Genomic DNA, 22,587 nt, shown 5'->3' with positions numbered 1-22,587 from the left:
ACCAAAGGCCTAGACAGGCTCATCCGCAGGGCTGGTTCTGTGACCGGTCAGGAACTGGACACTGTACAGACTGTCTTAGAGAGAAGGACTATGTCCAAGTTTAGGGCGATCCTGGGTAACACCACCCACCCGCTGCACACTACCTTGAGCCCAGCAGAGGAGCTTCTTCAGTGGCAGACTGCTGTCATCAAGCTCCTCCACTGAGAGACTCAGGACCTCCTTTGTGCCCCGTGCCATCAGGGGGCACAACCACTCTCTGAGAAGGAGGGGGTCTGAAGCCGCAGGGTCATCAAGGCCAGCCGAGAAGGGGTAGACTAGGCAGGCCTGGGACGCACTGGGGATGCACTGTGGGATACTTTGTGGGGGTCCTTAGTGTCGGTTTACAGCTCAGTTCATCCATCCTTTTGATCCTACATCGTCTTCATCTCATGCTTCTTTCATGTTCCCACACTTCCTTTTTATGTTAGGTTCCCCTCTTTTTTCTGCTGTATAACTATGTCATTATGCTAAATTATGTAATTTATGCGACGTCTTTGTCTATGCCAATTCCGTCACTGTTATGTGTATTTATTTGTATCTCTGTGAGCAGATGTCACCCCGTATTTCCCTTGGGATTATTAAAATATCTATCTATCTATCTATCTATCTATCTATCTATCTATCTATCTATCTATCTATCTATCTATCTATCTATCTATCTATCTATCTATCTATCTATCTATCTATCTTTTGTTATTATCTATTCTACCACATATTCATCCTCTTCTCTTGACAACAATTCCATACCCTAACCATAACCTTCACCCTAATCCTAATCCTAATCCTAACCCTAACCCTGACCCTCAACCTCATCCTTATCCTCATCCTCATCCTCATCCTCATCCTTACTCTCACCCTCACCCTCACCCTCACCCTCACCCTCACCCTAACCCTCATCCTCATCCTCATCCTTACCCTCACCCTCACCCTCACCCTCACCGTCATCCTCACCCTAACCCTCACCCTCACCCATCAAAGCACAGACCCTTGAAGAATTCAGGTCTCCACATGATGCATCAGAATTGTTTACTCGTCACCTTTCAGTGACATCAACCACTCACAACCACCACAGTCTATCAATCTTTAATAAGCTCCTGAAATCAATCCACAAAGTCTAGAGGTGTCAAAAGATGGCAGGAGCACCATTCATTCAGTGTCATCACTGGCCACCACCACTCCCAAGCCAAGCCGAGGAAAAACTCACTTACAAGAACGTTGCATCACATTAAGTTGAATAAAAAGTTGTATGAATCAAAGTACTGCTGTGAACTGTGACTGTGTGTCTGGATAATCTCCATTCAGCAGAGATGTAACAGCTCGAGCAGAACCTGAGAGACAGACGGAGAGCGACGGGGTGATAACTAATGCGGCTGGCTTAGATTCACCTTTGATGTTTGTACCAGGATCCGAGGTGCTCGGAGCCTATCTGTCCTTGAAATGAACACTGGAGAGAGAGTTTAATCCGAGAGCCAGCTCAAACCTGGAGAGGAAAGTTGACTTGATTTTTTTTTCTAACTCACTGCAGGTGTTTTCTGGTCATACTTAATAAAATGTTTCAAAGCTTCAGGATTGATGCATACTTGTCCTGTAATCAAAGCTTTATCTAGAGATACTTGTTATGTGTGTGTCAAATCTTAAAGAAATATACATATTATAGATTTTAAACATGAATTCATGTAATCTGACCTCACTGATGTTCAGTTTGTAATATTTTCTTCTCCGTTTTCTCACAGGGAGGCCTTCTCTGTTGTTAGAATGCTGATGTAGGATCAAAAACAGAATTTTATCCTTTTCTCAGTATTTTTTGTCCATACTAACAGTCACGCTGAACCCCAGTGGAATATATGCATCGCAACTAATACTTTGAAATGAACTTCTGGTGAACTCATTTTGGGAATTGCACTTTTTAGACAAATGAAGTGTTGCTTGAAGCATGATGCAATTTTTAAGGAACCATTACATCTTATTAAACCCATTGTCTTGGCATGGAAGGACGTGTGCATGAGGGCATGTTGTATTTCATCATCGCTGACATCTTCAAGGGTGAAGTCGATCCGGCAGTTTTGCCACCAGGCTTTTGTTGTTTCAGTCATCAAACGAAAACTGCCTCTGGACAGGTTGGTGTCTATAGCAGAATGACTCATCCCATAGTATGAGGAGTCAAAAGCAATTAAGGTTGCCATCCTGGATGCTGCCTGTGATGTCTGCATATCAGAGGTGATACGGTGGAACGCTAAGGTCAGGCTGACATCTTGGCTTGTTGAGAGAAACCAGTGTGTTTCCTCATTATTGAGACCCAGATATTGGCTGGACAACCTTGTGCCTCGTTTTTAGCAAGAAACGAATCACTTGATTTCTTTACATGAAGTTCTTATTGCAGATGGCAGCACTGTCATATTGTTTGTGTGTTTATAAAATTATAATCCTTGGGGGATTATTACTCTCTATTTACTAAATGTGAGATGCTTGGGGAGAACTCTGAGAAAAAGTGGATCTGCTTATAAAAGACTGGGGAGTTTAAATTAATTCCAATTTAATGTTGAATGTAATAAAAATATTTTTGTATCTAAATTTGTGCTAATTTATAGGTGTTCTCAGCAGTTTTTGTGGTTACACACAGCAGGTTGTTGTTATTAAAAATAATGAAATGAATCTGTTTATCTGTGATTAATCTAAAGGGAGTATGCAAGAAGAAACAGACCCGTAGCAAAGTGGCACACTTCAGGTGAAATGATGTAAATGATGGAGTTTTACCATGAGCTGTTGAGACAGTGCTGGAATGAAGCTCTTGATTAGTCTTCAAACCACTATAAACATCACATAGGAGTAGTAACAACACGCTCATGGTCCGCTGGACTGATTTTATTTTTCCTTGTGTATTTTTGTCCACAGATCTCCCTGAACAAACAAATTGACTCTAACAGAGCCCTGTCTGTCTTCAGTCTACTCGCGGTCTGACTGCACCCAACGACATCAAAGGTACCCCCGCCTCTCTCTGCACCTCCAGCCTCCTTTAATCACTTTGTTCAGCTCATCATTGCAGTAATTACATTTTTTGACATTTTTATGCAAACCCAAGACTTCACTTTCTCTGTTATCTCCCCTCCAGGGAGTTTCTCTTCACGTTGTCGCTGTGTGATTTTTATTTCGATACAGTAGGTGCTTTTTCTTCCAGGGAATATACTCTGATTTCAATAATTCACACAACTGAATCAACTCAGGTGGATGTCAGTTTCATTCTCTCCTCAGTGTTTTGAGTGTTTTCGGGGATGTTCCTGTTTCTGAAGATTCGACTCATTCAACAACCTGACACGCAATTGAAATGTGAATGTCTTATTGGCCACAGAGTTCAATACAACTAATTGAAATACTGACTGATAATAAGTTAATCACATTCTTATGCTTTCCCAATTTAAAAACTGTGTCTTTACAAGATAAATATGTGGATGCGCCTGCACTCTGGCATCGACCCTCTTCCTGTTGGTTTGTGATTGAAGACCTGATGCTCGTTCTATTGGCCCTGTTCAAGACACCATTTCAAACAGATGGTTGTTTTTAGAAGCTTTGTGCATCACATAGGCAGAATTCAGAATCCTGATTCTGTTCTGCTAAAGTATCTATAAGTCTTAATGAACAGTCTTCAAAGACACTACAAAGACATGTATTTGCATTTAAAAATATTTTCGCGTGCAACTGTGTATGTGTGTGTGGGTGTGTCTATTTTTCAAGCCTGAAATCCTCTACATAGAATAGCAGTTCAAAAGAAAGAGGATGAAATAAAATGTGGATGGTAAACAACAGCTGCATATCTTTTCTTCAGACCGTGGATGTGATCAGCTGTGGACTCTGCACCTTGCTAAGCTTGATTTATCCTGCTATTATCCAAAAATGCCTCCCCTGGGCATTTACACTCACTTAATGTTGCTCAAATCAACGATGACTGGAATCCCAGATTAGAGTGAGGTTCATCCTTGGTGACAGTTATTTTTTATGTGTGATTTTTCTAATAATGATGAAAAAATATCTATTTACATCCATTCAGCATTGTCCGCATTTCCTGAGTGTTACATAAGTTACATATTTATATCCTTTTCAGTCTCTTTAAAGCTCAAAATTGAGTTTTACATTTCTCTGTGGAGATGGATGGAAAACTATTTACTGGAATGTCAATCTCCAGAACTGCGGTAAATTCTTTCATCCAGGATTAATGTTTCCATTGCTATCAGATTTAGCTGAAACCAATAAATAGCAGTGCTGACTGCAGAATAATTTGGAATGGAATAAATTTAATTTTTTCTTTCATTTTTTCTTTCCCTCTAAAGACGACAGCTAGAAGTTAGAGGGGTTTCTGTGCAATGGTGGTTAAAAAAAACAACAGGCGTGACTTTCCTTGTTTTAGTTAAACTTTTTTGGAATGAAAACAGCATTCATTTTGTGACATATAAAATGTCTTAAATTGATCAAATTCACACAGACTTTCATATTCAGCAATATATTTGCATAGCTCAATAAACCCCTGCTCATTGTTGAACTAAATTGCCTGAACTACAGATCAGCATTATGATAAATCACTTAATTGTCAGTCACTTTCTGTAACATTTTTGACATATTGGACAGTTTTAACTGTTTAAATACTAAAAATTAATGGCTTTGAAATGACAGTTCTGGGTAGAGCAATGTTGCCAAATATGTCTTGTTTGCCCTATAACTAGAGGTAGACAGACGACTACATCCTCGACATCCTCACAAACACACGCCCAGCAGGAAGAGCAGGTGTTTTCAAATCCTCCACTGCACCCTGTGAGCTAGATCCTCAGGCGTGTTTAGACAAGGAATTAATTTGAGCCTCTTTTGCAGCCTTTGGAAAGCAGCAGACTGGTGGTGAGGGTTACGACCCCACTATTCCCTAATAAGGTGAATGTTTGTAACACCAATGACGGTCACATTCAATTACCGTCATCTTTAACCTCCTCATTTGTCCTTCATCCAGTGAATAACCTCCTACTCACACCCGTCAGGAAAAAACACTGTGATCTGGCCTCCCAAGTAAAGGAGCCCTTCTCTGTGTCTGCTTTTTTTTCTGAGAGAAAAATAATTAGTGTTAATATTACCACACTTTTGGGAGCAGCACACATAATGATGTCATAACCTGTCTCTGATTGGCTTGACATGTTATTAAAGTTACCCCAGATCCTTGCTGAAAGAACAGGACGTTTTGCTGTTCTGTTGTCTTGAAGTCTGTGATACAACACAACACACCTGTTTAGTAGCAAGAAACAGGGTTTGAAGTTGGCCAGAATTAACTTTATTAAATAAATAGTGTCACACCAGTCCATTTTTTGTCCAAATCGTTGTTTGTCAGGATCATTGATCATTGTAATGCCATCATAAAATATAATTCTCATCAACACGCACAAATTTTAAAAAAAATTAATCAAGTCTTCTGGTGAAATGGTTACAAAGGTCCTATCTTAATTGCACGAGAAATTTATTTTAATTTAAGAAAATTAGGCAGTTAAATTGCTTTTTCCTTAAGGTTTTAGAGTTATATATATATGGCTTTATTATTCATTTGTCCATCGTCTACTGCTCCATTCGCTGTGGTGGGTTGTTGGGAACTGAAGCCTATCCCAGTTGACTGAGGGGATGATGTGGGTGCGACGCAAGTGCATTGCGGTGGGTGTATTACAATATAATTATTATTTCCTCTGGAATAAGAATAAGAAAAAATAATGGATGTCAAAAAAGAAAAAAATAGGTTGAATTATGTTCTATAAGTTACAAAACAGATCATCTGTTGAGTTATTCCATATACTTTTCATATACAGTGCGTTTCTCAGGGTTAATGCGTTCCAGGAGCCACACGCGTCAAACGAAATCCGTGATAGAACAACAAACTATTTATCGTCATGGCTTCACTGTAGTGAAATTTGTAAATTAGCAGGATATGTTCTTTTTAAATGACAACATATTCTGCCAACATCTGAAGCCAACGTCTCCTAAAACCATAAATGATTTTTTCACACTACTGAATTTGTACAGTTTAAACAAGCAAGATATACCATGTCTGTAATGTAGACGAGCGTAAGAGGTTTTTTCATCCAGATTCTAAATCTTTAAGCAAAAAGGAGGCTTGCACTTTACCCTAAATTAGCTGTGCTAATTGGCTACTGGTGATAGCATTCTATGCAGTCATCAGAGTGTTGTCAGTCATGGTAAGAATGCAAATCAGCATTTCAAATGCTGCGTAATTTGACTGTCCTTAAACTCACGAAGCATTCATAGGAATGGTGTGTTCTTATTTCAATGAAATCTGGCCCTTTGCTTAAGACTGTATTTGGGATATCTACAAATATTTGGTTTCAGATTGGTAGTGAGACATAAACCTACTGTCAGATCCCTGCAGACAACGGACACACACCAGATATGTGGACTTTTTGCTTCTTTTGACAAGAGGATGTATAAAACGAAACAAGAGAAATCTTGATCATTCCAATTTGATCTGGTCTGGGTACTGGTATGTTACCCAAGAAAGAAAAGTTTCCATGCACATAAATATAAAAATCTTATGTTGAGAATGGGGTGTCATCGACTTTCCCTCACAGCTCTTTTTCTGTAGTTCAGCAGTGGTGGTGTATTGTAAGATAACCCCACCTCTACTTGTTTGTCCATTTAAAAGTGTTCTTGAGAACATCATTTAAAAGCTCGCCACTTCTAGAGTTTGATGACTCTAGAAGTGGCGGATTTTCCCTCGAAGGAAAATCCAGTTGAGGATTTTCCTTCGAGGGGACCTGATGTGTAAGGTAGCAAGGATTTATCACTGGATCTATGCGCATCTATGCGTTACTGAAGGAATATAAACCTTTTTGATAAAGATATTTACATCTTATGAGTAGTCAAATTAAATGTGCTTATATTTGATTTCATGGTTAATTTGCTCTTTTTGATTCATGATCTCCTCTACTCATATACTTCCAGTAGTTTCATCCATTAGTGTGCTGTCATCCATCAACCCTGTCCTGATGTTGTCCATTTATATGGTCCCACTCCATAAATTCAAGACGAACTAGGGCGTATTTAATTGAAGACGGGGTTAAATGTCCAGACCTTGGCTGTGTTCATGTCCCCTCTGATTTGGACCATTAGCAAACATCTGCTGAACCAAACCTTAAAAAAAACAGGCCTGTCATGGTGGCAAAGGGAAATTCTTCAGATGCCGCTCCCTATGCTATTTTAAGTAGACCCAGAAGTTGGTGTTTAATGACAAGCTCCGGGGTGTAGCTGACATGCCTCCCATATTATTCCCTTTATGACTCAGGAAGCAATGGCTGTGAGGGCCCCCGGTCCTCTCTGGGTGTGTATCATTGACGTCCGTCATCAAGTATATCCAATCAACATGGCTTATGGTAACCCATTGCTGCCTCTTATCTCAAGCAGTGGATAGCTTTGAAAATAGACTAGAGTACTATTTTTGCAAGCAGACATTACCCAGCCCTCTTTCCATCTCAAAGATAAATAACACGCTGATGACTTTAAACCAATGTCAGTTTTTTTAAAAACAGCATTTCGAAATGGAACATTTTAGCTTGAAAATGAAAAACTTTGCTGTTGATTTGAAGAGGTGATATTCCAACTCAAGTCAAAGGAAACAAACAAAGAAGGGATGTGGATTCTAAATCTGAAACAAGCTCATCAGTATTACTTTGTGAGGAAGAGTGACGGAAGAGTCTTGTCAGACGAGACTTCTCACTCGATAAATAAATGATCAGCACTCAACAAACATCAAAGAGGAATTGTGTGCTTACAAGGCAATCAGGGCCTCACTCAGGATCTACAGTGAAGAATGGATCTAGTACACACACACACAGACACACACACACGCACGCACGCACGCACGCACGCACAGACACACACACACACACACACACACACACACACACACACACACACACACACACACACACATTGTAATCTGACCTATTTGAGATTCTAATGGTTGCATCTGCATTTATCATCCCCCGCTGAGCCAAGTAGCCTTCCACCGTCTTTATCTGGTTCAGCAGAACGAGCAGCTAGAAAATAATGTACTTTATTAAATTTTTTACCTTCATTTCTTAGATTAATTTTCTAGTGTCTGTACACTACCTTCTTGTTTCACCATTTCATGATGAACAAGAACCAAGGCAGTCAGAGACTGCAACATCCCGCGAAGGGTAAGTCAGAGTACCCTGATAGTAGTACCTGAAAAGTGCATAGCTTTGACCTTTCAGGGTATGTCAAACCTATGCACTAGCTTTGATCATTTATCAAAGCTAGTGCTTAGGTAGATTAAAAGCAAAAGTTGAAAATTTGACCTTTCTCAAGGTCAAGGTCATCTTCTCATTTGCATCCCTTAACCGCCCAAGTAATCTGCTTTTTGTTTCATCTTTCTATCTGCAGTGGTTGCAAAGATATTTGGTGGACTAATGAACAGACAAACGAACAAACGAACGAACAAGCACACAAATGCTGACGATTACGATACATCACCGCTTTGAAGCGGGATTGAGTGCTCACCATATATTTGTAGCCCTAATTGCTAATCTAATTGCTAATCTGAAATGTCTTGCTCTCAAGGAGTCATTTACAAACTTTACTACTTCATTACCTCTGCCATGAGGTCATGTTCTCTTATATGTCTATTGGTTGCTTTGTATGTCAGCAAGATTGCAGAATAACTAATGCAGGCATTTTCACACAACTTTGAAAAGTGTTGGAGGTATTCACTCTGGAGGTATGCACTCTACGTTGTGCCCGTCAAGCTTTTAAAAATTATTGTAACACTGACAGGATTACGTATGGACAGTTTTTTTTTTGCTTAAAAAACAAATTTATGTTTTTCTCTTTGATGAAACAGTCCAGCCAACGGTGAGAACATTTTACTGTAAGTATATACTAATCTGTTCTTGCGAAAGTGGCTCTGAAAGATAGTTTTAATAAAGTGTTTTTGAAAATACACATAGTCAGGATGACTCCATATTTGGACCTGGAACGCAAAAGAACTCCTGGTACCCTCGTCTCTGTGCAGTACATGTATAACATGCATATTATAACCAATTCTGTAAGGCTAATAATACCCCCATTCTTCATTCATTATCGCTGAAATGTTTCAGTTCACTAACAATGATGTAAAGAATTAAAGAGTGAGTTAAAGAGCAACTTTAATAAGTTAGGGAGTGACTTTGATAAAAACTTGGAAGAAAAGCTAAAACCGGTGCTATACGCCTTGGAAGAAATGAAGGACAAAATGAAGAAAATGCAGAAAGACATGGATGAAAAAGACCGAAAATTTTTTGTCTTGGAACAGGGACAACAAAGAATGGATGATTTGGAACAAAGCATTCGTATAAAGGATGTGATCATCACTGGAATCAAAATCAAGCCGAGGAATTACAGAAATCCTGTGGCTGGCGCTGACATCGAATCTCTGGAGCAACAAGTGAGTTCTCAACTGAGGGATCTTGAGATAACTATAGATCCAGACCAGATTGAGACATGTTACCCATTACCATCTGGAGGTAGGAGACCACCTGCAGTGCTGATAAAATTCCACAATCGTAAAGACAAGATTGCTCTTCTGAAACAAGGCTTCAAACTGAAAGGAAAAAATGTCTACTTTAATCAGAATCTCACTAAAAAGCATGCTGATATCTCTAAAAAAGGTCGACAACTGAAGAAGAATGGGCTGATCGACAACACCTGGACAAACAACTGCAGGTTCTTCATCAAAACAAAGAGGCTTTCTCCGGACCAGATGAAAACAATGGTGATCAGGAGTGCAGAGGAGTTGGTGAAATATGAGCAATAAAGACGGACAAGAATTGTTACTACAGCAAAGATCTGTACAACAGAGTCATTTCAATATTGGGAGCTCTACAATTTTGGACACGTCAAGTATTTCATGGTCGAAAACAGTCGATCAACATCATTGATGTCAGAAATATGGACTAATGAACAAAAAAAACAAACATGTATTTATGATAACATGGGATAACATTAACTTTGAGACTTTAAAGAGCATGTTGATATCTTTTGACAATATAATACCATGTGAAACTGTTAAAGTGTCTGCAACAAACTGGTTAATTCTTGTATGAACACTCTCTGCTGTAAGAGGTGAATATGATCATTATATTTTTGTGGAGAACACTGGCAAGGTCAACTTCTCGTTTTGACTATCCATGATGTTAACAAACCTTGTGTTCCTAGGAAGAATGTAAGCATGGTTATACTCTAGGGTAAAAGGCTAATATCTGGAAGTGGATAAGGGTATGACCGTCTGTCAAAATTCAATGTATGAGCTGGTTGAAGACTTTTAATGTCTGAGTTTGTTGATTACATATTCTAATGAGAGAGATGTTTTGTTGATAATTTAGGGGATGGGAATCTTACAAGCCAATGGCTTCTACCCGTTAACCCTTTTTTTTTTGTCAGATGTTGTTGATGATGTTTCAACACTGATGAAAGTGAAAGATGTAATAACATGTCTGGAAAGAAGAAAAATAAACTGAATAAACAAACAAACAAACAAATAAATAAAGGCCATGTTGAGATATTGCAAAAGAAATTAGTTTTGCAGAATTCAAGAATATAAATATACCTTTTGGGGTTGTGTTCATAGAATGGAGGAGTAATGCAGGACCTAAAAGAAAATCATAAATGTTGAGTTGAATTTCAATAAGATCTCCTAAGTTGTACCTGACCTCAATGCCATTGGGTTTAACATGTCAGCTGCTCCATAATGTTATTGGTGCTGTCCCTGGCTGAGCTCCATGGTTCACTGACAAACTCCTTTATCAGGTCTGACTCCAGCAGCAGGTGCTGGTCTCGCTATCCTGGGCGAAATATCAAAACTTTTTTGCTGACAATCCTGACTTCTTTTGCTGACAATCTCTCTAAATCTTGACCCTCCCCTGAGGCCAATTTGCCTCAAGAGACCCCACCAGGGCTATTGCCCTGGAAAACAGTGCTCCAGAATAGACAGAATCCACAAAGCCCTACAACGTGTTAAGGGTAGCAATTGTGAAAATTTAGAGTTTTCATGGGTTCATGGGCTGGAGGTGGCTGCAAGCAAACATAGTTTGAAAAAAGAACATTTATGTCAGTAGTAGAAAAAGGTTGATGTCACTTACAGTACTTCCTGAACTTGTTACAGTACATCCCGCTTCAAAGCGGTGATGTATTGTATTGACAGATCAAACTATCTTTGATCCTTCACCTGTACAAGTACGTCAGGTTAGAATTTTGAATTCAGGGGTGTTGCTGGGTGTTGCAGTCAGAGACAGTGCCTTGCGAAAGTATTGGCACCCCAAGAACTTTTTGACATTTTGCAACATTACAAGCTTCATACTCAAAGATAACAAATCGAAAAAATGCGAGACACAATCGTGAAGTGGAACCAAGTTTATTCAACATTTTATGTTGTGTTTACAAATAAAAAAAAGAAAAGTAGGACGTGCAAAAGTTTTGGCCCTCTTTGAGTTAATACTTTGGACAACCTCCTTTTGCTGCGATCACAGCCGCAAGTGTTTTTGGGTATATCTCTATAAGTTTTGAACATCTTGAGACAGAAATATTTGCCCATTCCTCCTTACAAAACAGCTCAAGTTCCTTAAGGTTTGATGGAGATCGTTTGTGCACAGTAATTTACAGATCTTTCCACAGATGCTCTATTGGATTGAGGTCTGGACTTTTGCTTGGCCATTCTAACGCCTTTATATGTATTTTTAAACCATTCCGCTGTAGATTTGGCTTTATGTTTAGGATTGTTGTCCTGTTTGAAGGTGAATCTCTGCTCCATCCTCAGGTCTTTTGCAGACTCTAACAGATTTTCTGCCAGAATCGCCCTGCATTTGGCTCCATCCATCTTCCCATCACTTTTAACGATCTTCCCAGTCCCTGCTGAAGAAAAGCAACCCCAGAGCATGATGCTGTCACCACCATATTTGACAGTGGAAATGGTGTTTTCAGGGTGATGTGCAGTGTTCAGCCCAAAAAGTCCAATTTTGGTCTCATCTGACCAGAGCACCTTGTTCCACATGTCATCTGTGTCTCCCATGTGGATTCTTTCAAACTCAAAATGAGCCTTTTTATGGTTTTCTTTCAGAAATGGCTTTCTCCTGCCACTCTTCCATAACGGCCAGATTTATGCAGAATATGACTAGTAGTTGTCTTATGGACAGATTGTCCCACCTCAGCTGTGTATGTCTGCAGGTCATCCAGCATGATCATGGGCCTCTTGGTTGCTTCTCTGCTTAGTTTCCTTCTTGTTTGGGCTGAAAGTTTAGAGGGACTGCCAGTTCTTGGTAGGTTTGCAGTGGTTTTATGCTCTCTCCATTTTGATATTTTTGCTTGCACAGTGCTCCAGGAGACGTTTAAATATTATGAAATCTTCTTGTATCCCATTCCTGCTTTGAACTTTTCCACAACTTGATCCTGGACCTGCCTGGTGTGTTTTTTGGTTTCCATGATGCTGTTTGTTCTCCAGTGTTCCTTTCACAGACCTCTGAGACCATCACAGAGCAGGTGCATTTAAACTGAGTCCAAATGACACATATGTGGACTCTGTTTGTCATTGTTAGTCATTTAGGTCAACATTGGATCATTCAGAAGTCATCAGGGAACTTCGGGAGTCAGTTAGCTGAGCTGAGAGAACAGGGGGCCAATACTTTTGCACATCCTACTTTTCTGTTTTTTATTTGTAAACACAATATAAAATGTTGAATAAATTTGGTTCCACTTTGCGATTTTGTCTCCGATGCTGTTTTTTCATGAAAAATATTTTCAGCTTGTTATCTTTAAGTTTGAAGCCTGAAATGTGGAAAAATGTCAAAGATTTCTTGGGAGGGCCAATACTTTCGCAAGGCACTGTACTTGCATAGGTGAAAGATCAAAGCTATTGCTCTGACCTACTTTAATAGATCAAAGCAGTAGCTTTGATCTACGGTCTTACTCACACTGGCCTTCTCCCTCGTCTTTCTATCTTATCCAGCTCCTGAGTCCAATCCAATCCAATCCAACTTTATTTGTCCTGAGTGTACAAAAGTTAAAATTTGACGTTGACGTAGTTTTCTCAAGGTCAAGGTTATCATCCCATTTTCATCTCCTCTTCCGCCCGAGTAATGTGCTTGTAGTTTCATCCTATCGCAACAGTTGCGAAGATATTTGGTGGACTAATAGACGGACGGACAGAGGAACGAATGGAGTAACGGACTAACGGATAAACGGACGAACATAACAACTGCAATACATCACCGCTTTGAAGCGCAATGTAAATACAGTATAACCCAATCGGAAAGCAACCCTATGCTGTTTGTTGCTTTTCAATTCTGATTTAAATTCTTACGTCATGTTTTTTTCCCTTTCTTTTTCTCCCACTTCTCTCCCAGCTCTCTTTCTTTTCTCCATCTTTCTGCTTCTGTTAGAGTGGGGGATGTCTGTTTTTTAACACCTCTCAACCTGCTTAACTACTAGGTCTGTATTATTGTGGATTGGTATTTCCCCATTTGTTATTGTGCTGTCAACTCAAATGATATTATAGCCCGTCATTTATAGATGTCCGGGTGTGTGTGACAGTGTTGCACACTGTGGCTCACAACCGTTATCTCAAGATCCTCGGGCTAATTGTTCTGATAGACAGTTTATTTGTGTGATGCAGGTCCCTGGTATCATTGTGGATGGCTTTGGGAAACTTGCATGAATTTGTGCCTGCAACTGTGTTGTGTAACAGAATGCATATTGGCTTTTGTGCATGACTTCCAGTGTCAATGACCATCCCTCCATACCGGCTGTTCGTGTTCATTTGAAGGGTGGGGTTTTGGTTTTTTATGTTTTTTTCCTTTTGAATACCAGGAAACTCTTTCATGAGTGTGTACTGTGTTGTTGGAATCCCTTTGTGGTATGTAGATCCTCTTTCCATTTCGCTGCCATGATGGTTCTAGAAATTTGTATCCAATTGTATGTGGTGCCAGAACTGTATTGATTATAAGAAATACTTGAACTTGAAACTAAGAGCATGAATTGCACCTATCAGAGAATCCTCTCAAGTCACAGGTTCTGCTACACTGTGTTTGGACTATCACAGATGTCTTGATGTCGTCATTCTTTGTGGAGAGATTTTCATCTTCTCCACTTAGAGTTTAACTTAATCAGACAGACTCCCCATGCTATGATGCTGCATCACCAGCCATCGAGTCATCCATCCTAATTGTTACGTTTTTATTTGTCATGTTGTACTTTTGAACACACTAATATAAATATTGTATTTTGGCCAATAAATAAGGCTTGCATATGACTTGAGGCATGCATCACACTGTTGATGTCATTCACCCAGCCTACTGGGTCAGGGTGTTTTTAATGACCTGGTGCCTCCTCCTCCTCCTCCTTCTCTTCCTTCCCTTCCCAACTTGGAAGACCTGTACTTCTGCATCCAACATTGGACATGGAGGACTATGATGTTCGCTCAGCTGCCAGCATCCTGGCTTCAGTGAAAGAGCAGGAGGCGCGTTTTGAGCAGCTGACCAGAGCCCTCGAGGAGGAGCGTCGCAATGTCAACCTGCAGTTAGAGCGAGCCAATCTGCCTCCCAATGCCCCTACCAGCCAGCCGCTAGCATGGCAGCAGGTGGTGATGCAGGTAAATGACCGCCCCCCACGCCCACCCCAACCTCTTCACTGTCATTTTCAACAGCCCACCTGCATTAACCTGTATTGCTCTCCATTTCTGAAACAACAATCTCTGTCTCCCTCCTACTATTTGAGCAAGCTCATTCCACCAGCATGTTTGCTCATTGCTTTTCATATTATTGGGATCTCTTTGTGCAATTTCCCTATGATTTTGATCATTTATTCCCTCTGTCTGTACCCACTGTCCTCAACATTGTGCAACATTCTGCTCTGTGGTGACTCATCTGAAAAAGCAAGCTGATGTGATTTAACCATTCATTCTCTCTTCGCCCCCTCTTTCTGATTACCATCCAGTCCAATCTCTTTTCACCCACTGGTCTTTGATATTACCTAGTGGTGCTGCTGATTGGATGTGGTCTTTTGTCCAGCTCTGGCCAGCATCACTGTCATTGCCAAGGTTCCTGTCAATGCTAGATCACCCTGAGGGGCAGGAAATGTAAAATGTTGTAATGAGACACCTGTAATCCCCTGAAAATAGCTCATTTACCCACGCTCTAGCTTCGTCATTGACGGGAGAATGTTACAGTTTGATAATAACTGGAACAACAGAAGATTTTGATTTCCTGAGTTTTTTCAACCTTATCTGACTGCTGTGTTTCGTTGTGTTCTCTGGTTGTCACTCTCCAGTATGACAACTTTTTTGAAGAACCACTTTCATTCATATAAAAATGTTTTACTATCTGGAATCTAAAATCACAATTTATAGATGCAGATCCTGTAGTACATATTACCTTTAATCCCAATAAAGAATGCAGTTTCATGTATTATTGATAGAGTAGGACTTGCAGTGAAAACCTATTTTGCCTTCATTTGCCTGCAGTTATATTTGCCTGCGGTCACATTTAGTTAACAATCAGTGTCAGTGCTCAAATTAAAGGCCTTACTGCCAATTTAGTCTCATGTAGGAATAATGAAGAGGATGCAGGTAAAATGTGGTGAGAGAAAATAAACTTGTCTACCCTCAACCACCACTTCAGACTGTGATATCCTCTTGAGCAGCAGTGATCTAACCTCCACTCTTACGTTATCAGTCACAGATCAGACTCACAGATACCTCCTAGGCATTGTGGGGCCAGGTTTGAGTTAAGGGCTACCACTCAAGTAGCCTCTCACCATCTGACATGCAGTTCAAATGTCATTCAATCACCACGCACTGGACAATCTATCATTAACAACAGCGAGGGTTTTGCATCGCCAGTGTGTGTGTGCTTGTGTGTGTGTGTGTGTGTGTGTGTGTGTGTGTGTGTGTGTGTGTGTGTGTGTGGGTGTGCATGTGCGTGTGTGCACTTGTACTATGGCAATCCTCAGGCTGTATTATAGATTAAAATGGTGCATGGATCAGTAACTCAAGCCACAAATACACAACCGCAATGCCAGATTCAACACTAGCCATTGGTTAAAGCTGCGGTCAGGAATGGGTAAGTGGACTATATATGTTTAATGAAATCAGATGTAATTACTGTACATGTTTAATGAAAGAGATAAACCACTGATCTAGATGGAGCCTGGAGGTTCACACCTCTCAACAGATTTGGTCTAAATCATGGGTGTCAAACTCATTTTCACCAAGGGCCACATGTAACACATGTAAATGTAGCTAAAAAATTAACTAAATGTAACATACGCAACTACTCCTTAATGTAAAATAACTCTAAATTTATTACTTATTCAAGTTACAAACATTACAGTTACACAGAAAAAATGTTTGTTTCTCTGTTATAACATAAATCCTTTTAATTTGTCAGGTTATGAAATCCACAAAACTCCATCAATCAAGGAACAAACTATCAAAGAGAATAAAGAAAAATAACATCACAGACAAGTTAGGACATTAACTTTGTTCACAATGTTTTTGTCAGACTTGAAATGGCTGTAATTGTTGCATTTTTTGCTCAAAGCACACTTTTGAACTACTTCCTTTCAGACTCTGACCTTTTATGCTCTCGTGGGCCACATAAAATGATGTGGCGGGCCACATTTGGCCCCCAGGCCTGAGTTTGACACATATGGTCTAAACACTGAAGGGCAGTTAGCATTTTTATCTGCCTTCATCAATTAGATCAGTACTGTCAGCGTTTTAAAACAGGCCAACTAGAGAGTGCCGGCCCAGTGGGAACCAGATTAGCATGAGAAAAATTATCTTCAGTTTCAAGAGATTGGTGGTTGGTCTTGATATTTAACATATTTGATATTCAGGACAGCTGGAAATTTATGTCAGCACTTCATAAGTGAGTTCACTGTAGCTAATGAGAGATGGATTTCGAGCAGCAGCTGAAAAGTCTTTCAAACAACATTCAACTTTTTAACAGTTTATACTAACGTTAGCTATCATACCACTTTTGACAGATATTTAACCAAAAGCTTTCACTTCTACTTCTTAATGATTGCATCTTTTCAACACTATCCTCATCCACAGGTGTCTGTTGTATTATTATTTTCTTACATAACATAGGGTGATCATTACAGCAACTTTGTGTACATGGCTGAAAAGATCAAAAAAGATCCCTTAAGATGGTGCATTCATAGCTCCCTCTGGTATGAGGATATTAATGAAATCCTGCAGTGTATGATGCCACATTATTTAAAAATCTTTCAGTGTGTGAATATTCGCATACATAAACATGTGAAGATCTAAGACTGCATCAGGAGCAGTTGCACTTCTTTCAGGATTTGATGCTTCACCTCAAGTCTTGGAGACTTCCTCAGTTTTGACAGTCTGATGTGGAGTTTTGGGGTAAGTAATTAAATGCTGTGAAACCTTGGAAGTTCCCACCAATGGTTTGAAGACAATCTACACAAACTTAAAGTGGAAAACAAATCCTTAGTCTGCCTTTTAATCGGGATTTGTACTATACTTTTAATATTGTAGGTACTTCCTGGACCATTTCCCAATCTACCTTCTACTAACATACATGGAAATCCATCCTGTAGTTTTTGCATATTTTTACCAGCAACCAAATACATAAACAGAGGTGAGTTAGTGGAGGCAATATGTATATATTTAACAATATTTTATAACATTTGAATGATTGTGATCCATCATTTTGTAAATACCAATAGATTACATTGTTTGTCAAGCAAGATGTTAACAAAAAACATAGATCACTACAAGATTTTTTATCATCATTTTTGCAAAAAACATTGTCCTAGTTTTCTAAACCTTTTTGTATCTTCATTCACTTTAGGTAAGACAATGAATTTATGCCATAGAAGAGAATCATGGTGTTTGTGGGAGAAAGATCGGAACAGTGGTCTCAGACACAAAGACAGCTTTCTTTATGTGATTATCCATAGAAGCTCAGTGACACGGACTCAAACACCTTTGAAACAGCATCCATAGCTGGCCCTAATATGTGACCACTCACATGCTACGATCCTACCCGGCCATCATTTGAATTGTCTTTGCCTGCGATGATTGATTTTTGCCAGGAGTGTAATTGCCCCAGGTCTGAAAGGTCAAGTGGTGCATGGTGACAGTTCTATGTGTGGAGACAGGCAGACAGCACTCAAAGGAGAAGGTGACCTCATTTTTGAAGACCAGACGCTAGATATATCCACCCACAGTTGCTGCCCAGCAAAGATCCCATCTTGTGAGTACTTTCTTGCAGTGTGGATGTCATTAAAATTTGGTGTTTGGTATTCAGATACCATATTCAGTGAGCTTCTCGTGTTGCAGAGGCATATCTTCCCTCTGTGCAAATGTTGTGAGAAGTTTTCAAAAGCTTGTGAGCTTTAGAACAGTGCAGCTTTTGATCTGTGCTGCTGTCTGTGGTGAAGATGTACAGGCCCTGCGATGGCAGTACAGCACTCATCCAACAATTGCTCCAGCCACCCTCCACCCTCTTTTCATCCCTACGTCCCCACAGCTCTGTCTATGAACAATGGACACAAAGGGATGAGGGTGCTATAGTGACAGACCATCTATCCGCCCACTGGCAGGGCCTAGGAGCCCCTGTACCCCGTAAATCACCTGCCTAACAATGAGCCTTAGTTTACCCCTCTACCCTCTTTAATCTTATCCTGGCTTATTCCTTCACTATGCCATCAGGAACCTTCTCTCTTCCCATAAACAGCCTAATTACCTTGCTGTGAAAGGGCCTCCTTTATTTATTATTGTATACCACACTGTTACTGTACCCTCCTACATTGCCCTTCTGTTCTATTGTAATTTCATGGAGGAGCCTGGAAAAACATTGCATCTAAAGTCTGAAAATTTAGGGGGGTGTTTTCACGTTGCCATAAGAAACAAATAATCATAGGTAATAATTACAGTATTTTCCGCACTATAAAACGCACCTAAAAGCTTTTAATTTTCTCAAAAACCAACAACGCACCTTATAATCCAGTGTGCCTTCTATAAGGAAAAAGTTAAAATAGGCCATTCATTGAAGGTGCGCCTTATAGTCCAGTGCGCCTTATAGTCCAGAAAATACTGTACACTGTACTTTTTCCCCACTGTTGCTCAATGCCTGAGTAACAAAGTGACATATTTCCTTTTTTCACTTTAATGATGCCATTCAAGGGTTCCCCAGGATTCCTTGGGATTTTCGATACCCAGAAAATAATCTAATTCTTCATTTGCACAAGTGTTGTTCCAGCATATCTAGTATTGTTAATGTAGCCAGCTTGTACCTGTTGTGGAAGTCCCACAACAGCCATTAAATTTGGGTACACAGCATTCCCTAGATGTGCTCTGATCTTGGTGAATACCACCAGCTGTTCCAGAAGCTGCATCTGGATGTTAACTGCTGTAAGTGGCTGAGTACGACCCGCTATGATGAGTTGTTGGCTAGGATAGGCAGCAGGATTGCCCAGTTGGACATCAACTATAGGTGCTCCATCCCAACCAACAGCGATTTACTGTTTCGTTCTTGGGTACAAACAGAAGCCACTTCCAGGTTAATGGGTTTAGGTTAGGGTCAGCACTACATGTCAAAATGTAACTTTAGTCTGAAGGACCAAATAGACATAAATATATGAAATATTTAGGGACCAAAAGCCACTCGCTGCAACGAAAGTTCACTTCACAGAGTAGCTGCATTCTATGCTATATAGTGTGCCCTCGTTCCTCGTGGGTGATGCGTTCCAGGAACCACACGGGATTAACAAATTCTGCGATAGAAAGGCAAACTATTTACCTTATTATTTACGGTAATTTAAACGTTTATGAACCCTCCCCATACTGATTTTAAACCACACTCTGATCGACTGTTTAATGCACTTTTGTGTCTAACATAAGTCCAAGACTCACGGAACATAGTGCACTTCCGGGTGCCATCAGCCACGGTACTGTATCACGTGACTGCCCACCACAAATCCGCGATGAGGTGAAGTCGCAAGCGTTGATGCGCGAATGTGCGAGGGCACAATGTATTTTATTCACCTCACTGCTGTATTAAGAGTAAAGTTTGAGATAATTCCTTTGAATCACATCACTAACTTGCCAAAGCAGGGGGTAAGTCCATTCTGTGTCTCAGCTTGATTCAGAGCTGACACGGAAGGACAGGAATTTTTACCCAGTGTTAGAGTTATGCTTATTCCTCTTATTCAGTGAAAAGGCAGAAAAAGGTTTTGAGGTGAGGCGACAGAAAAGCTTTTTGTACCATGGGCAATTTATATTCCACTGGGGTGACTCACACCTTCATCCTTCAGACCAGTCCTATTGCTATTGGACTTAATGCCTGTCCCGCTGCACCTCCCCATCATTTGATCACAATCCATTAAACCATTATGTCCACTAACAGCACTAAGAAGGGTTTTGGAAAAGTGCTTCTTTTCCCTTCACTAGACATCCTCTATTTGTTCTTGCATAGGTGAACAGAAAGGCCAAACAGTTGTGAAGGGTAGCGACTCTGACTGGAAGTCTGTGGATGGCAGTGAAGGCTGCTTTTACTTGAAGATGGTCTTGAAAATCTAAACAAACTGTTGGGCTGGACGGTTTAGTTCAGAGAGTAAATCGTATCACATGTGTTAAAAATAAAGCTTCTCTTCTCAGGACCCCCGGGCCACCTGAGGAATGTGACCTCACCCTAACCAGTGTCCAGAAGGACAACCAAACACTTCTGACCCCCTTCACCGAAAGGCAAAAATAATTGAAAACAGTCATTGGCCATCATAGTGAGGCTGGAGGTGTTCTTCAAAGCCTTGATTTAATTATCCTCCTGAGTTTAACATACTGGTGTGACATTTTTACAGCATGACTTACAAGCATGTAAACGATTCTCAAACGAGTACAGGAGCAGCATCGAGTCTTGTTTTGGGAGGTTTCCAGTAATAAATTTGCTCTAATTGGACAGAGAATTCCTCAAGATTAGAAATGCCTTGATAGCATGAAGAAGACAAAAGTTTCATTTCAATCTCACCCCAGTGTCTTATTTAATAAAGGTTACTGGAATGTGAGTATTCAGTGTCATTTAGGCTCCCCATTGTATAAACAGAAAACTTTTTTTCTCATATTACCGTTGCTTAACAAACACATTAAGATGGCTTTGGGATTTAATTTTAATTAAAAATGTGGACAATTGGAATGGGTTTTGATACTGGATTTGCATCCGCAATTCCTAGACCACTCAAACTCTGTAAATAAATGCACAGCTAATGATACTCCAGCTACAGCATTTCAAAAAAAGTCAAGTTGTGTGGGGACTTTTAGACTTTCCAAACAAACTAGATGAATAAACTCAAAAGGGGCAGACACAAGCCCCTCTGAGTACTTTACCAGAAAATGTTCTTTATTTACTGCTAAGAGAACAAGCTTCTTGAAATCTGAAAGTTCTAGTTATTACACTGAGTGTGGAGGAGCAACAGTCTTTCACAGGTGATACACCAGCAGACTGTCAGTCAGTCGGAACCACACATAAACTCTTCAGCCAACTGACTACATGAGTTCTGGCAGTGCCTCACGCATGCTTGACACTTGACAGACTATAAAAAGACTGAGTAACAGAGTTAGGAATTTGTAAACCTTTGCTGATTTATGTCACAGGGTTGCACACACTTTGCCTGAATACAATTAAATTTGTCTATGGGTCTCTCTTTCTTTTTTGAAAAGTTGAAGTAAAATGAAACAGGGCTTGGTTTGTGAAATATCTCACCCAGAGTTAGTGATTCTTGTGTGATGGTAACAGCACAGGAATGTGTGAAAGCACAAGCATGACTCTTGACAGCCAGCCTTTGGTCAAGCAGCCCATCAAAGCCGAACAGTGGGTGCGAATAAGAGCAGTTATTCCAAAAAAGAAAGTAATCACACCTGAAGTTTGACAATTTTTAGATGAACCACAGTTGCCAACTGAGGTGATCCTCATCGTTTCTATAATTTCACTGAAACACAATACAACTGAAATTACAAGATGATTGTCACAGCAGCACCTACTAAGATGATTCTGTGTTTATTATGAGTCAAACTTACTTTGAGGCATTTGAAATATTGATATAACCTTTAAAAATAGACCATATTTGGACAATCTGTCAGCAGTATCAAATGATGATTGGAAATTTGGTGTAAAGGTTGGCACAAGGCCATCAAAGACTTGATTAAATTTTTAATTTTTAATTTTTTATCAATGTCCTTGAACAACCAAGAGAACACACTTCAAATTAAAAAGAGGTATCCGGCTAAAATAAAGAAATGTGATGATTATCTGAATGTCAAACCGATTGAGATTTGCTTGTTTATGTCTCATTTAGAGGCCTAATCACATGATGAAAAGCTAAGAAAAGCCAGATCCAGCTGTAGTTGTACAATAAATTTTGCTATACACTTACAGTACCGCGGTGCACTGGCGTCGTGCCCGGAGTGTCCCCCGCCTCACGCCCTGAGACTGCCAG

The 22,587-nt window shown here is 40.0% G+C and overlaps 1 protein-coding gene across 2 annotated transcripts in view; it reads left to right on the top strand.

Annotated features, from left to right (window-relative positions):
* The window catches only part of arvcfb (ARVCF delta catenin family member b), a 239,866-nt gene that overhangs the window by 94,418 nt on the left and 122,861 nt on the right, over nucleotides 1-22,587 (top strand). For both annotated transcript variants that reach the window (XM_068309951.1, XM_068309952.1), the window contains one exon: nucleotides 2,932-3,018. The gene's annotated coding sequence lies outside the window, so the exon portion shown is untranslated. The remainder of the gene's footprint in view (nucleotides 1-2,931; nucleotides 3,019-22,587) is intronic.

The sequence above is a fragment of the Antennarius striatus genome, chromosome 3, assembly GCF_040054535.1.
Source record: "Antennarius striatus isolate MH-2024 chromosome 3, ASM4005453v1, whole genome shotgun sequence".
Taxonomy (NCBI): Eukaryota; Metazoa; Chordata; class Actinopteri; order Lophiiformes; family Antennariidae; genus Antennarius; species Antennarius striatus.
Note: the sequence above shows the minus strand (reverse complement) of the source record. Positions and strands in the feature narration are given on the sequence as shown.